Here is a 13,054-nt window from a genome sequence, read left to right as displayed (position 1 = left end):
ATTATCGATTATTGATGAACATCCCTACACTGTAGCTTGTAGATTGAATTACTATTGGTTTACTGGGATATTACACAAATTTTATAAATATTGTAGCCTGTACCAATTGATTTGATTACAGAATAGTAATTGAGAGAAATGGTGTGACCTTGTCAGATTTTTGTAGACGGGGACTTCCAGGATGAATCCCAGGATCCAGGGGAATACAGCGAGACTACAGATCTCCCAGTCGACTGGGATGGCGAGCCACCACTGAGCATCTAGAAGAGCAATCCACACATTCACTGCAGTAGCATCAAGGACTACCCTGCTGTACGACTGGAGCGGTCGTTACACACACAGTCCAGCGGATGAACTTCATCGGGACGCGTACAGACACCCATCGACTTTTGGCCCCAAACAATTTTTTATTTTATTTTTTGGACTGAAGGGACAACATATTTTATTTGTGGGCGCACTTTATTATTTTTGGGGAATTATAAATTGTCAACTGTGAAAAGCTGAAGTACTGAATTCATGTTTACAAACAAAAGGCTTTAAATTCATCTAACTCTTACTAAGATAATCTTGCTAAAAGCCAAAACTCTGTGTTGTCTAATTTCATTGCTGTCATACATTTTTAAGGGCTCTGGTCATTCTGAAAATCTGGTACTTGTCCATGCTCATTTATATTAATATTCTATTATTATTATTATTATTATTCAGAATTACAGTACATATGCTACAGTCATCAAAGAGCATTCATTTACCGATTATCAACTCACTTTGTATCATTATAATGCTTGTTGATATAAGCAGATGGGCAATGTTTACCTTTGCTACATGTTTTCCAGACTGAGAGCTCCCAGTTCATCCTCTGGCAAAACATTCAGCTGTGACGCTTTTCACATCACAACGCATCATAACGGAATTGCGGAAGCTCTGCTCCGAGGGCTGTTGATTCGGCTTCCAGGGCGCTGTTATTGTTAAAGAGCATTAATAGATGGTTATTTACGGTAAAGTAATGCTTATTCAGCACTCTTGTGCTTTTATGAAATGTTCCTTAAGTGATACATGTTTTCAGCTTTACAAGTGTCACAAAGAACATTAATAAATGGTTTATTACAGTTAAGTAATGCTTATTCAGCACTCTTACGCTTGTTGTTATTCAAGGGATGTTTTCAACTTTACAATAAGGGTCACACAGAGCATTAATAAATGGTTAATTACGGATAAGTAATGTTTTTCAGCACTTTAATAAGTTTATGAACTGTTAGTTAAGGCATATATGTTTTCAACTTTACAATAAGGGTCACAAAGAACATTAATAAATGCTTAATTACGGATAAGTAATGTTTTTTCAGCACTTTAATCTGTTAATGAAGTGTTAGTTAAGGCAGACATGTTTTCAACTTTACAATAAGGGTCACAAAGAGCATTAGTAAATGGTTAATTACAGATAAGTAATGTTTTTTCAGCACTTTAATGTGTTAATGAAGTGTTAGTTAAGGCATACATGTTTTCAACTTTACAATAAGGGTCACAAAGAGCATTAATAAATGGTTAATTACAGATAAGTAATGTTTATTCAGCACTTTAATGCATTAATGAAGTGTTAGTTAACTCATTCAGGGCCAATGACGTCTTTGACGTCTTATCAGGAATAGCCCAGAGGGCCAATGACGTGTTTGACGTGTTTTTGTTTTTATTACTGCAGGGCGTAGTTAAAACACTTCCCCAGCCTGTCACATGGTATCAGGTCCCTATCATCTAAGACAACACGTGAACAAACACATACCGCAGCTGTTGTTTTGAAATTGAGCAGGAGGAATATCAGAAAATGGATAAGGAGCTTGCCTTGTGCAGACAGGAGAAACCCCATTGAAACGCCCCTCGCGCGCTGCAGGAGCTGGTCGCTTTCCTGTGTGCAGCCTTCCTGTGTGCCAGCCGGAGAAAACCGGAGAAAGTAATCCACAGATGCGTTTGATCATCGGAGGAATGAGGAAATGATCGATCAGCAGTGATCAGAGGGCGGTGAGGACGTGTTGAATAGCCGAGGGGAAAACGGCAACGATAGCAGGGAGAGACATGGACGAGCAGCACACGAACAGGCAGGCAGAATCCCGCTGCCCGTTCTCAAGAGCTTCATGAAATCGCTGGACTGCGTGCCCTCCAGTGTAGTGTCTCTGCTCCAGTGTTGCTCCTGGCCAATCCCGGCGCCACAGGGCGTGGTTATTGCTTATCCTATGTGGGGTTAGAAATCACGCAACGAAGGGGGATCGTGTGTGTGTGTGTGTGTGTGTGTGTGTGTGTGTGTCTGTGTGTGTGTGTGTGTGTGTGTGTGTCTGTCTGTCTGTCTGTCTGTCTGTCTGTCTGTCTGTCTGTCTGTCGGTGTGTCTGTCTGTCTGTCTCTCTGTCTGTCTGTCTGTGTGTCTGTCTGCACACTCACTCACACTGCTGAATTGTTGAATGTAAAAAAAAAGCACTTCATGTGTATATATATATATATATATATATATTTTTTTTTTAATTTGTGTCATAACGAATAGTATTTACATGTCTGATGTCAATACAGTTCAAAATAAAAGAATTGAGAGCGAGTTCTGCTTGAGAATGTATATTTTACAGAAATTGCATTTGCTCCTGTTTGTCATCTGAGAGAGAGACATTTTGGGTGAAAACAGGGTGTATATAAATGGATATAAGTAGAGTACAGAACATGCTAAAAGCTAACTTTTTTTTCCTGGTGAACCCAGAGACGTACATCTTCATTTTGAGGTATTGCAAATCACTCTGGTGCTAATAGATAATTTACTGTGGGTCTTGAAAGATGACCAACAATTATGAAAATCTTTGGCCTGTGCTAAATATTGGCAGTCCTAAACTGGCCCTGAATGAGTTAAGGCATACATGTTTTCAACTTTACAATAAGGGTCACAAAGAGCATTAATAAATGGTTAATTACAGATAAGTAATGTTTATTCAGCACTTTAATGCATTAATGAAGTGTTAGTTAAGGCATACATGTTTTCAACTTTACAATAAGGGTCACAAAGAGCATTAATGTGACAAATCCGAAATCATTATCATTGGCCCAAATTCCCTCACCCGCTCCACCCAGGATTTCTCTGTCAACATTGACGGCTCCACTGTCACCCCCTCCACCCACGTCCGCAACCTTGGAATCATTCTCGACCCCACCCTCTCCTTCATCCCGCATGTCAACCAGATCACCAAATCCGCCTTCTTTCACCTCAGGAACATTGCCCGTCTACGCCCCTCACTATCCTTCTCTGCTGCCGAAACACTGACTCACGCTTTCATCACATCCCGACTGGACTACTGCAACAGCATTCTATACGGCACACCAACCAAAACCCTCAAAAAAATCCAATACGTCCAAAACTCCGCTGCCCGCATGCTCACCTCCACCCGCCGCTCCGACCACATCACCCCCATCCTCCACGATCTCCACTGGCTCCCCATCACGTACAGGATTCAATTCAAATTATTACTCATCACCTTCAAAGCCCTCAACAACCTGGCCCCCTCCTATCTCTCTGACCTCCTTCACCTCCATAAGCCTACCCGTCGCCTCAGGTCCGCAGATGCTAACCTTCTCCAAACCACCAGAACGAAGCTCCGGACCTGGGGCGACAGGGCCTTCGCTGCAGCTGCCCCCACCCTCTGGAACGCCCTCCCCAGCCATATCCGTCAAGCAGACACTCTGTCATCATTTAAACACGCCCTCAAAACCCACCTTTTCACCCTTGCTTTCAACCCATGAACTCCTCCCTCTCTCACCTTTTATTTATTTTCTTTATTTATTTTCTTCTCTTTTCTTAAGTTATGGTATTATATTGTTTTGTATTGTGAAGCGTCTTTGAGCATTTGGAAAAGCGCTATATAAATCCGATGTATTATTATTATTATTAATAAATGGTTAATTACAGATAAGTAATGTTTATTCAGCATATTAATGCATTAATGAAGTGTTAGTTAAGGCATACATGTTTTCAACTTTACAATAAGGGTCACAAAGAGCATTAATACATGGTTTATTACAGGTAAGTAATGCTTATTAGGCACACTCAAGCTTTTATTAAGTGTTACTTAAGGGATATATGTTTGCAACTTTACAATAAGGGTCGCAAACAGCATTAATATATGGTTAATTACAGTTAAGTAATGCTTATAGAACATGCATATAAATTAGGGCCACATGAAGAAACAGAACCAGCAAACCTCAAATTAACGTTAATTAAGGGTTAATGGATGCTTATTAAGCACTACTAGTCATGTTAATTACGGTGTGTTAATTAATGCTTATTAAGCATTAACCAACCCTTACTTAATGCACATTAGTTAATGTTAATTAAGGGTTAATTTAGGCTTACTAAGCTTTACTAACCCTGTTAATTCATGTTAATTCATGCTTATTAAGCATTAACTAAGCATTAATTAACCCTTAATTAATGTACCCTTATTGTAAAGTGTTACCGTTTTAACAAGCCTTTATTGAAACCTCTACCTACGACATGTACATCTTCAAATCATCACATCATGATAGAGGACAACCAAGTTTCACAAAACAAGAAATCTAAACCAATGCAAATCCAACAACTACTCAACAAAGCAACAGCAATCAAAAGGAAACAGATCAGTCGGACACATTGTCAAGCCCTCCTCATCCCAGCTGTGTGTTAAAAAGCAGCTCTCCTCCCTCCAGCCTGCACACAGCTTCCCCCAGACACCACCTGCTCTGAAACACTCCCATGTCCTGCATCCTTTTGTAGTTCTCAAAGTCTATGGTTACTCTCACATACTCTATAGAGAGAGAGAGAGAGAGAGAGAGAGAGAGAGAGAGAGAGAGAGAGAGAGAATTTGAGTTTTAACAAGCCTTTATTGAAACCACTACCTATAACATGTACATCTTCAAATCATCACATCATGGCAGAGGACCACCAAGTTTCATCAAAACCAATGCAACCCCAAAAAATACTCAACAAAGCAACAGCAATCAAAAGAAAACAGATCAGTCCTACACATTGTCAAGCCCTCCTCATCAGCTGTGTGTTAAAAAGCAGCTCTCCTCCCTCCAGCCTGCACACAGCTTCCTGCAGACACCACCTGCTCTGAAACACTCACATGTCCTGCATCCTTTTGTAGTTCTCAAAGTCTAGTGCCGGTACTACTACCTTAAGTAGTTAGGTCAGATTACACATCTGACCTAACTAGGATGACCTGTGGGGTGCCTCAAGGATCCATTATGGGGCCCGTTCTCTTCAACCTTTATATGCTCCCTCTAGGCCTAATTATGCAAAAAAACAAAGTAGCCTATCATAACTATGCAGACGACACTCAGTTGTATATAACTCTTTCCTCAGCTGACTATGCCCCCATAGAATCATTGTGCCAGTGCATTGATCAAATAAATAACTGGATGTGCCAGAATTTCCTACAGCTAAACAAAGACAAAACTGAGGTGATCGTGTTTGGCCCCAAAGAACAAAGGCTTAAAATCACTGCATGCCTTGAGTCTCGATCCCTGAAGCCTGAGGATCAAGTCAAAAATCTTGGAGTTATTATTGATTCCGATCTCAACTTTAACTCCCACATTAAGTCAATTAGAAAATCTGCTTTTTATCATCTTAAAAATATAGCAAGAATTAGGGGATACATGTCCAGACAGGATCTAGAAAAACTAATTCACGCCTTCATTTATAGTAGGTTAGACTACTGCAATAGCCTTTTTTCTGGTCTCTCCAAAAAAGAACTTAGGCAACTTCAACTCATTCAGAATGCTGCTGCTAGAGTACTAACGAAGACTAAGAAAGCTGATCATATCACTCCAGTTCTTAAGTCCTTACATTGGTTGCCAGTGTGTCAGAGAATAGATTTTAAAATACTGTTATTAGTCTATAAATCACTTAATGGCCTAGGCCCAAAATACATAGCTGAATTGCTCCCACGCTACGAACCGTCTGGAACTCTTAGGTCAACAGGGTCCAGCTTATTAACTGTCCCTAGGATCAAATCAAATCACGGGAAGGCTGCATTTACCCACTATGCTTCTGCTAGCTGGAACAAATTGCCTGAAGACCTCAGATCTGCCCCAACCTTACTTACTTTTAAAAATAGACTAAAGACTTTTATGTTTGCCGTCGCTTTTAACTGCTGACAGCTACTATGCAAACCCAATGAGTCCTCTATAAGTTTTAGCTCTTTCTGCAACTGCTGCGCCTGCTGCCTATTGCACTTTTTTATACTCTTTTTTTTTTAAGTTTTGTTGTGATGCTTTTAAATGTCCGTTTTACTCTCTTCTTTTCTTTTCTTTTCCTGTCAACCATTTTATGTGAAGCACTTTGAATTGCCTCTGTGTATGAAATGTGCTATACAAATAAACTTGACTTCACTTGACTTGACTTAAACTTCATCGGATCATTGTTCTTGTCCAGCCCCAGCTTCATGCGTCCCTGAACACGCATATATATCTATACTTTTTTTTAACACCTGTATGGTGTAGTGTAGTGTAATGAAAATCATCTGGTAACTTGCATTAAATATTGCACTATTATTACGCTCGTATGCGTAAAGTCGGCGAGTGCAAACCGCAGGGCCATAACGGCAATATACATTGAGAACGACAAATTAAGCCTGATAAAATGTGTCCCGCCCAATACATTGATGTAAAAAAATAAGAAAACAGATTTACTGCGCGATACAACTGTTCCGCTCCTAGGGGAGAGCAGAGCAAGGAGCTAACCATTCTACTAACACGGAAATTGATGTAATGGATATATATACCACTCCCATAACGTGTGTATCACGTAGGGTGTCGAGTCATAGTCTATTTTTAATTTGTCTTTATTGAATGTTTCAAAACTGCATGTTTAAATAAGGCGAATTATTATTTCCACCCACCACTCATTTAATTTGGTTAATTAGTTACTTTCATGTAAAAAGTTTGGAAGGAACACGCTGCATCCTGGGCGAAATATGCAAATGCATTTGTCCAATGTGGTCCAATGACATTGCTCTCTGTCAGAACTTGTTTGGATGTCCTGATGTTGGTCTTGTTAGGGGCAGTTCATTCATTCATACTGTGAGCTGCTGTGCTTTTCTTGATGGCTATTGTTCTATCCTTATTGATATGTAAAGTTTAAACTGCTACCTTGTGTTGATTTGTTAGTTGCTGACTAGCTAATGTCATTGGACAAATGCATTTGCATATTTCTCCCAGGATGCAGCGTGTTCCTTCCAAACTTTTTACATGAAAGTAACTAATTAACCAAATTAAATTAGTGGTGGGTGGAAATAATAATTTGCCTATTCTTATTTAACACGTTCACTGCCGTGGATGAGTTAACTCATCAAAAAAACAACAACGGTTGACTGCCGTGGACGAGTTAACTCGTCAAACTGTTTTTTCAGTGGTTTCCACTAGCTGGCGCCCTTGGGCAATAGGTGAATGTGGATCCGACCTCTCCCGCTGCTCCGGAAGTACTCTAACAAAGATTTGTATATAAGGAAGGCGGGATCCTTTGTTCGGGGTGGGTTTTAGTAGGTTGGTGAGATACAGAGAGACATAGCATTACATAGCGATTTATAGATACAGATATTCAGCAATTTAGCAATTTATAGTCAGATTTAGAGCGAGTTGGTTAGCGTAGTTGATTTAGTTTGTTAGTTGTTAGTACAGTAGTAGTGTTTAGTATAGTCTTTATAGTAGATCTTTAGTTTAGATAGTTAGTTAGCGCGTAGTTACTGTAGTTCATTGTAGTTAGCTTAGCTCATTTAGCGTTAGCGTTAGCGTCAGTTCATTTTAGTATTTAGCGTTTATTCTAGTTCAGTTTGATCGAGTTGGTAGCCGGTAGATTAGCCTTATTTCAGTTCAGTTTGATCTAGTCGTAGCAGTAGTTGTTTTATTTCAGTTTAGTTGGGAGTGGGTGTGTGTTTGTGCCATGCCGGCCAAACGCAAGTGGGCTCCAGCCAGGCGATCGGCGGATCAGCGATCATTGCTCGATTTCTTTTCCGTCCGAAATGAGCTTGCGCCGGAGACCGATTCCGAGGTCTCGGATGATGAACGGGGTGAGCCCATGCATGTCGCGGCTGCGGCTGCTGGGCTGAGTGAGTCGAGTGACCTCACGTCTTCCCCAGACGCGGAGGACTCTGAAGAAGAGTGGGCCCCGTCCAGGAGCGAAGCTCCACAGAGCAGTGGTAAGACGATGTTTGAGATGACTTGTGTAACTTGTGTAAATGTAATTACTATGACTGTACAAAAGCCAGCAGTCAGTCAATTCATTTTACTGAATTTCAGACTCTGAAGATGAGCCTGTAGCCAGCTGTAGCGGTACAGCATCTGGTGCCACAGCCTCTGGTGCCAGGAAAATGGGTAAGATCACACTTCAGAATCAGGTTTATTTTCACATCACAGGTTCCAGCCAGAATTCCAGAAATTCTAGAACTCCAGAATTCAGTACCTCACATATAAAAAACATTATTTTATGGTAATTATGTATTTCTATAATTTGCAGATTGTGGAGCTGGAAGTGGGAAACGTCCTCAGCCTGCAGGTCCCCCTGAGTGGTGTGACCTTGACTGGGAGCCAACCCACATCCCCATCACAGCAGAACCGGGTCCTCATAGTGGTGGTGCTGCTCAACCAGTGGACTTCTTCCAGCTCTTCCTGAATGATGAGCTGCTCCAGGACATTGTAGTCCAAACTAACCTGTATGCCCAGCAGTGCATCAGTCAGGTCAGTGAGGCTCTGCCACATTCAAGGCTTGGGAAGTGGAAGGACACTACAGTGGCAGAAATCAAGAGCTTCTTGGGACTATATTTCCTCACTGGGATCATCAAGAAGCCTGAACTGTCCATGTACTGGTCCACAAATTAACTCATTGCTACCCCCCACTTCAGCAGAACCATGTCTCGCAACCGCTTTCAGCTCCTAACACGATTCCTCCATTTCAGTAACAATGATGATGTTGATGATGCAGACAGGTTGTTCAAGGTCCGGCCAGTTTTGAACGACCTGTTAGAAAAGTTCAGGAGGTGGGGGGTGGCGGGGAGGAGGTGGGGGGTGGGGGGGAGGATGAGGATGGAGAGGAGGGGGGCAGTGACCAACCTGCAACCATTCCCCGGGCACCATACCTGGACCCTCAAAGCAGGCTGAAGGTCAAGCTAGCGGGCCATGTACTGGCCATGATACCAGCCACAGCCAAAAAAAAAGCCCCAACGAAGAGGTGTAGGGTTTGTGTAAAGAGAAATGTTAGAAGCGAGACACGCTACTATTGTAAAAAATGTAAGATTCCATTACACAGGGCTGGCTGCTATGAGGTGTTTATTGTTTATTGTTTATTAGGATCCCCATTAGTTACAGCAAAGCTGCAGCTATTCTTCCTGGGGTCCGTAAAAGGTGTACCACTCGAAAGAGAAATATGCTGCGTGAGTGGTGCTGAGTAGGCATGGGTCGATTTCCGGTTTTACCGGTTCGGTTCGGTGTACGAGCCCAAACCGGTTTGATCACGTGCGAACCGAAAAAACCTATAAAAAAAAAAAAGCTGAGTGACCTGTGGTCTGCTGTCTTGTTTTGTATTTATTTTGACATTTATTTATTTTATTATTGTATTATACTGTATTATTGAAAACAACTATTGTTCAGATGTCTGATGTCTCACTGATGCCAAAAATAAATGGTTAAAGTGACTGTTCTGCCTGTTTTATTGAATTTCACAAAAATGCTTTTTTCTCAGCTTTCCTTTTCAGACGCTGAAACCATGGTGTATTCAACTGCTAATATCTACATAACAGAACATGATAAAAACTAACTCTTTTAAACAGAAAAGCACACATTCTATTAGTTCTTTTGAGATATTTTGTGTTCACAAAGTCCTAGCAGAAAATAATCCTCGGCTCTTGAAAGATGAGCCAGAATCCTCAAAAAAACCCTTGGCAGAAGCTACCTACTGCATTGGAAAAACTGTTGGCAGTGAATGTGTTAAACATACAGTTTTGAAACATTCAATAAAGACAAATAAAAAATAGACTATGACTCGACACCCTAAGTGATGCACACATGTTATGGGAGTGGTATATATACCGATTACATCAATTTCCGTGTTAGTAGAATGGTTAGTTCCTTGCTCTGCTCTCCCTATTTTTTTACATACATTTATTGGGGGGGGGACACATTTTATCAGGCTTAAATATTGGGGGGGATTTGTCGTTCTCAATGTATATTGCCGTTATGGCCCTGCGGTTTGCACTCGCCGACTTTACGCATACGAGCGGGGAACATAGGACCCGGGGAACATAGGACCCTTTTTCGGGAGCGGGGAACATAGGACCCTTTTTCGGGAGCGGGGAACATAGGACCCTTTTTAGCTAGTCTCTTAAAACAGACTGTCTCATCTACATCCGGCGAATGCAGCTATACACCGTCTGTACGTTACACCCCCAGAACATGCACAAGGAAGTAGGGAAAAAAACCTTCAGACAGGAAAGAAGTTCGACGGAATCCGACCAATCACGACACGTGTCCACGAAAAATGCGGCATATTGGATTCTGATTGGACTAATGAGCGGAAAACCCGCCTTTCTACTTCCCATTCCGGTTGGTGCATGATTCTCCCCCACGAAGTACAGACGGTATGGCGGAAGCATTTGAAAATTGCGGAAGCCAACTCGTCTGTTCTAAGAGACTACTTTTTAGCAGGAGCGGGGAACATAGAACCCGGGGAACATAGAACCCGGGCAACATAGACATGGACCCTTATAAACAACTAACCAACGCTGATGGGTCCGTATGCAAACGGTGGTTAAAAGTTATATCAATTTGGTCATTCAGTGGCGTTTTACTGCCATGTAACATAACGTCGCTGTCGTGCCAGGACCTCGAATATCCATTTTTTCAGATTTTTATTTTTTGTCATGAATCAATGCCATTGGTCACCCTTCACGTCTCTGTGTGGTTTTTACCAAATGCAACCAATGGAAAAGCATTCAAACGAGCTTGTGAGTAAATCTCGTAACGCCATTCGCCCTCAATCTGTCAGTCAAACCTCGAAATTTGTCCCCTACCTCCGTCTGTACCCCCCCATGCAGGACAGTAAACCCGGAAAAGTCACACGGCAGACATGCTGTGTATTTCTCATATCGTTTTGACTAATCCTGGCTTCCTCTGACGTTAATAGATCAATAAAATGTTTTCCAGTTATTTGTAGGTTGCAAACTTGTTTTAACATGCAAATCGGAGTGGTTTCTGTCGAGAATGAAGTAACGTTAACGCTACATTATGTCAGACTGTTCTCACCCCATGCCAAAGCCCCCGCCTCGGCCATGAGAGGCTCAGAGCACTGCTGCTGCTCCTGCGCGCGCCCCCGCGGCCCGGAGCTTGGGGCTCGTGCATGAGCATACCAGAGGCGAGGCGGCCATCAGCGCCTGACTGGCCGGGAGAGAGTGCTTCCAAGTCGGACTGATAATATAAACAACATCATTTGAGCTTATCCAGGTAAGATATTAACTCATTGAGTGCCAGCCACTTTTGGAAAACGGATGCTCCCAGTGCCAGAGTTTCAGAGCGTTTTCAGTGATTTCTCGAGGCCCACAGAATATTGTGTGATATTACTATGTAAACACCGAACACGCCCAAAGAACGATGAGACTCTCTTCTATCATCAGCAAAAAAAGTTTATTGATATCATTTTCCGTTCTTTAGTTATGAGCCGGAGAAGATAGGTTGATTTCACCAAAAAGAGACGTTTCAAATTAGAAGCTGAGATAATCAGCCTTTTGTGAAATGAAGCATTTCAAGCACATGACTGACTCTGAAGCTAATATTTTCTGATGTAGTCACACCTCAAAAATAATTTCCTTCAATAAAACAGTGAAAACAAAGGAATTTTGTTTGGCAAAATAATATTTTTTAGCTGCAACCAGCAGCGCTGGCCCCTGTGTGCGCTGCTGGTTGCAGCTTCTTGCTGGTCTTGATTTACTGCTGGTGGGCATCAGATATTCTAGCTTGTGTTTGCCAATCCTGTCCTGCTGTCTGGGTCTCTGGGTCAGTGTTGTATGCTGCCCTGCGTGCCCCACCCCGCTCAACTGCAAACCCCACCTCCGTGGGAGTGTCTCTGGTGGCTCTCTGCTGCGTTTGCTCTGTACTGAAAAGTGCGCTACATCCAGCTTTTTTACAGCGTTCCGCGTGTATTTGTCCCATCCCATCGCTTCCAGTTGAGAATAATAACAACTCCACAACTAATCATGCGGATGGGCTATCGCAGCGGACACAGAGGGGCTCAATTGTGGCAGCAGATTGGCTGCTGCAGGCACAGCTAACGTTATGCTTCATGCATATCGATGCATACCGATGCGATTTCCGTTTCCCCATGACTTCTTCTCTGTTTTTTCCTCGCCTTTCTGTAATCTGGAGAGCACTGTCGCCACCTAATGGGTCCGTAAAATAGCTTTTACACATTCAACATCCACCATACTTTCACAGGAGATGGATCAGGCTTTGATCCACGTCCCACCGTCAAAAAACGCAATTGACGACTTTAGTCGTCATTGGCACTCAACGTTACTATTTGAATTGACTATTTGAATTGACGACTATAGTCGTCATTGGCACTCAATGAGTTAATAAAGTAATGACACATTCAGGGGGAAACTAACTATAATTAAGACATGTCAAGTCAAGTCAAGTCAAATTTTATTTATATAGCACCTTTCATACACAAAGGCAATTCAAGGTGCTTTACAAAAAAATAATCGAAAAAACAAGCAGCAAAGCAATGCACATATAAAAAACACATAAAAAACACAGCCGACAGTTTTAGTTAAAATATATACTCAATTAACAAACATGAAACATTATTTCTGTTTTAAATAAGTTACAAGGCACTCTTCAGTATTATTATTACATGTACAGTCCATTTGTTGGAAATGTACAGGAAAAATCTTTTTAAAATTACAGGCCAACTTTGACGATGTTTGGTTCAGTATTTTAAGAGCAAACAGGTTTTTTTAACTTCCTGAAAAGTTGCTGTTTTGGAGATTCGAGGTCCTGGCGCGA

Source organism: Poromitra crassiceps (assembly GCF_964638095.1).
Source record: "Poromitra crassiceps genome assembly, chromosome: 15".
Lineage (NCBI taxonomy): Eukaryota > Metazoa > Chordata > Actinopteri > Beryciformes > Melamphaidae > Poromitra > Poromitra crassiceps.
The sequence above is the reverse complement of the archived record's forward strand: the minus strand, read 5'-3'. Positions refer to the sequence as shown.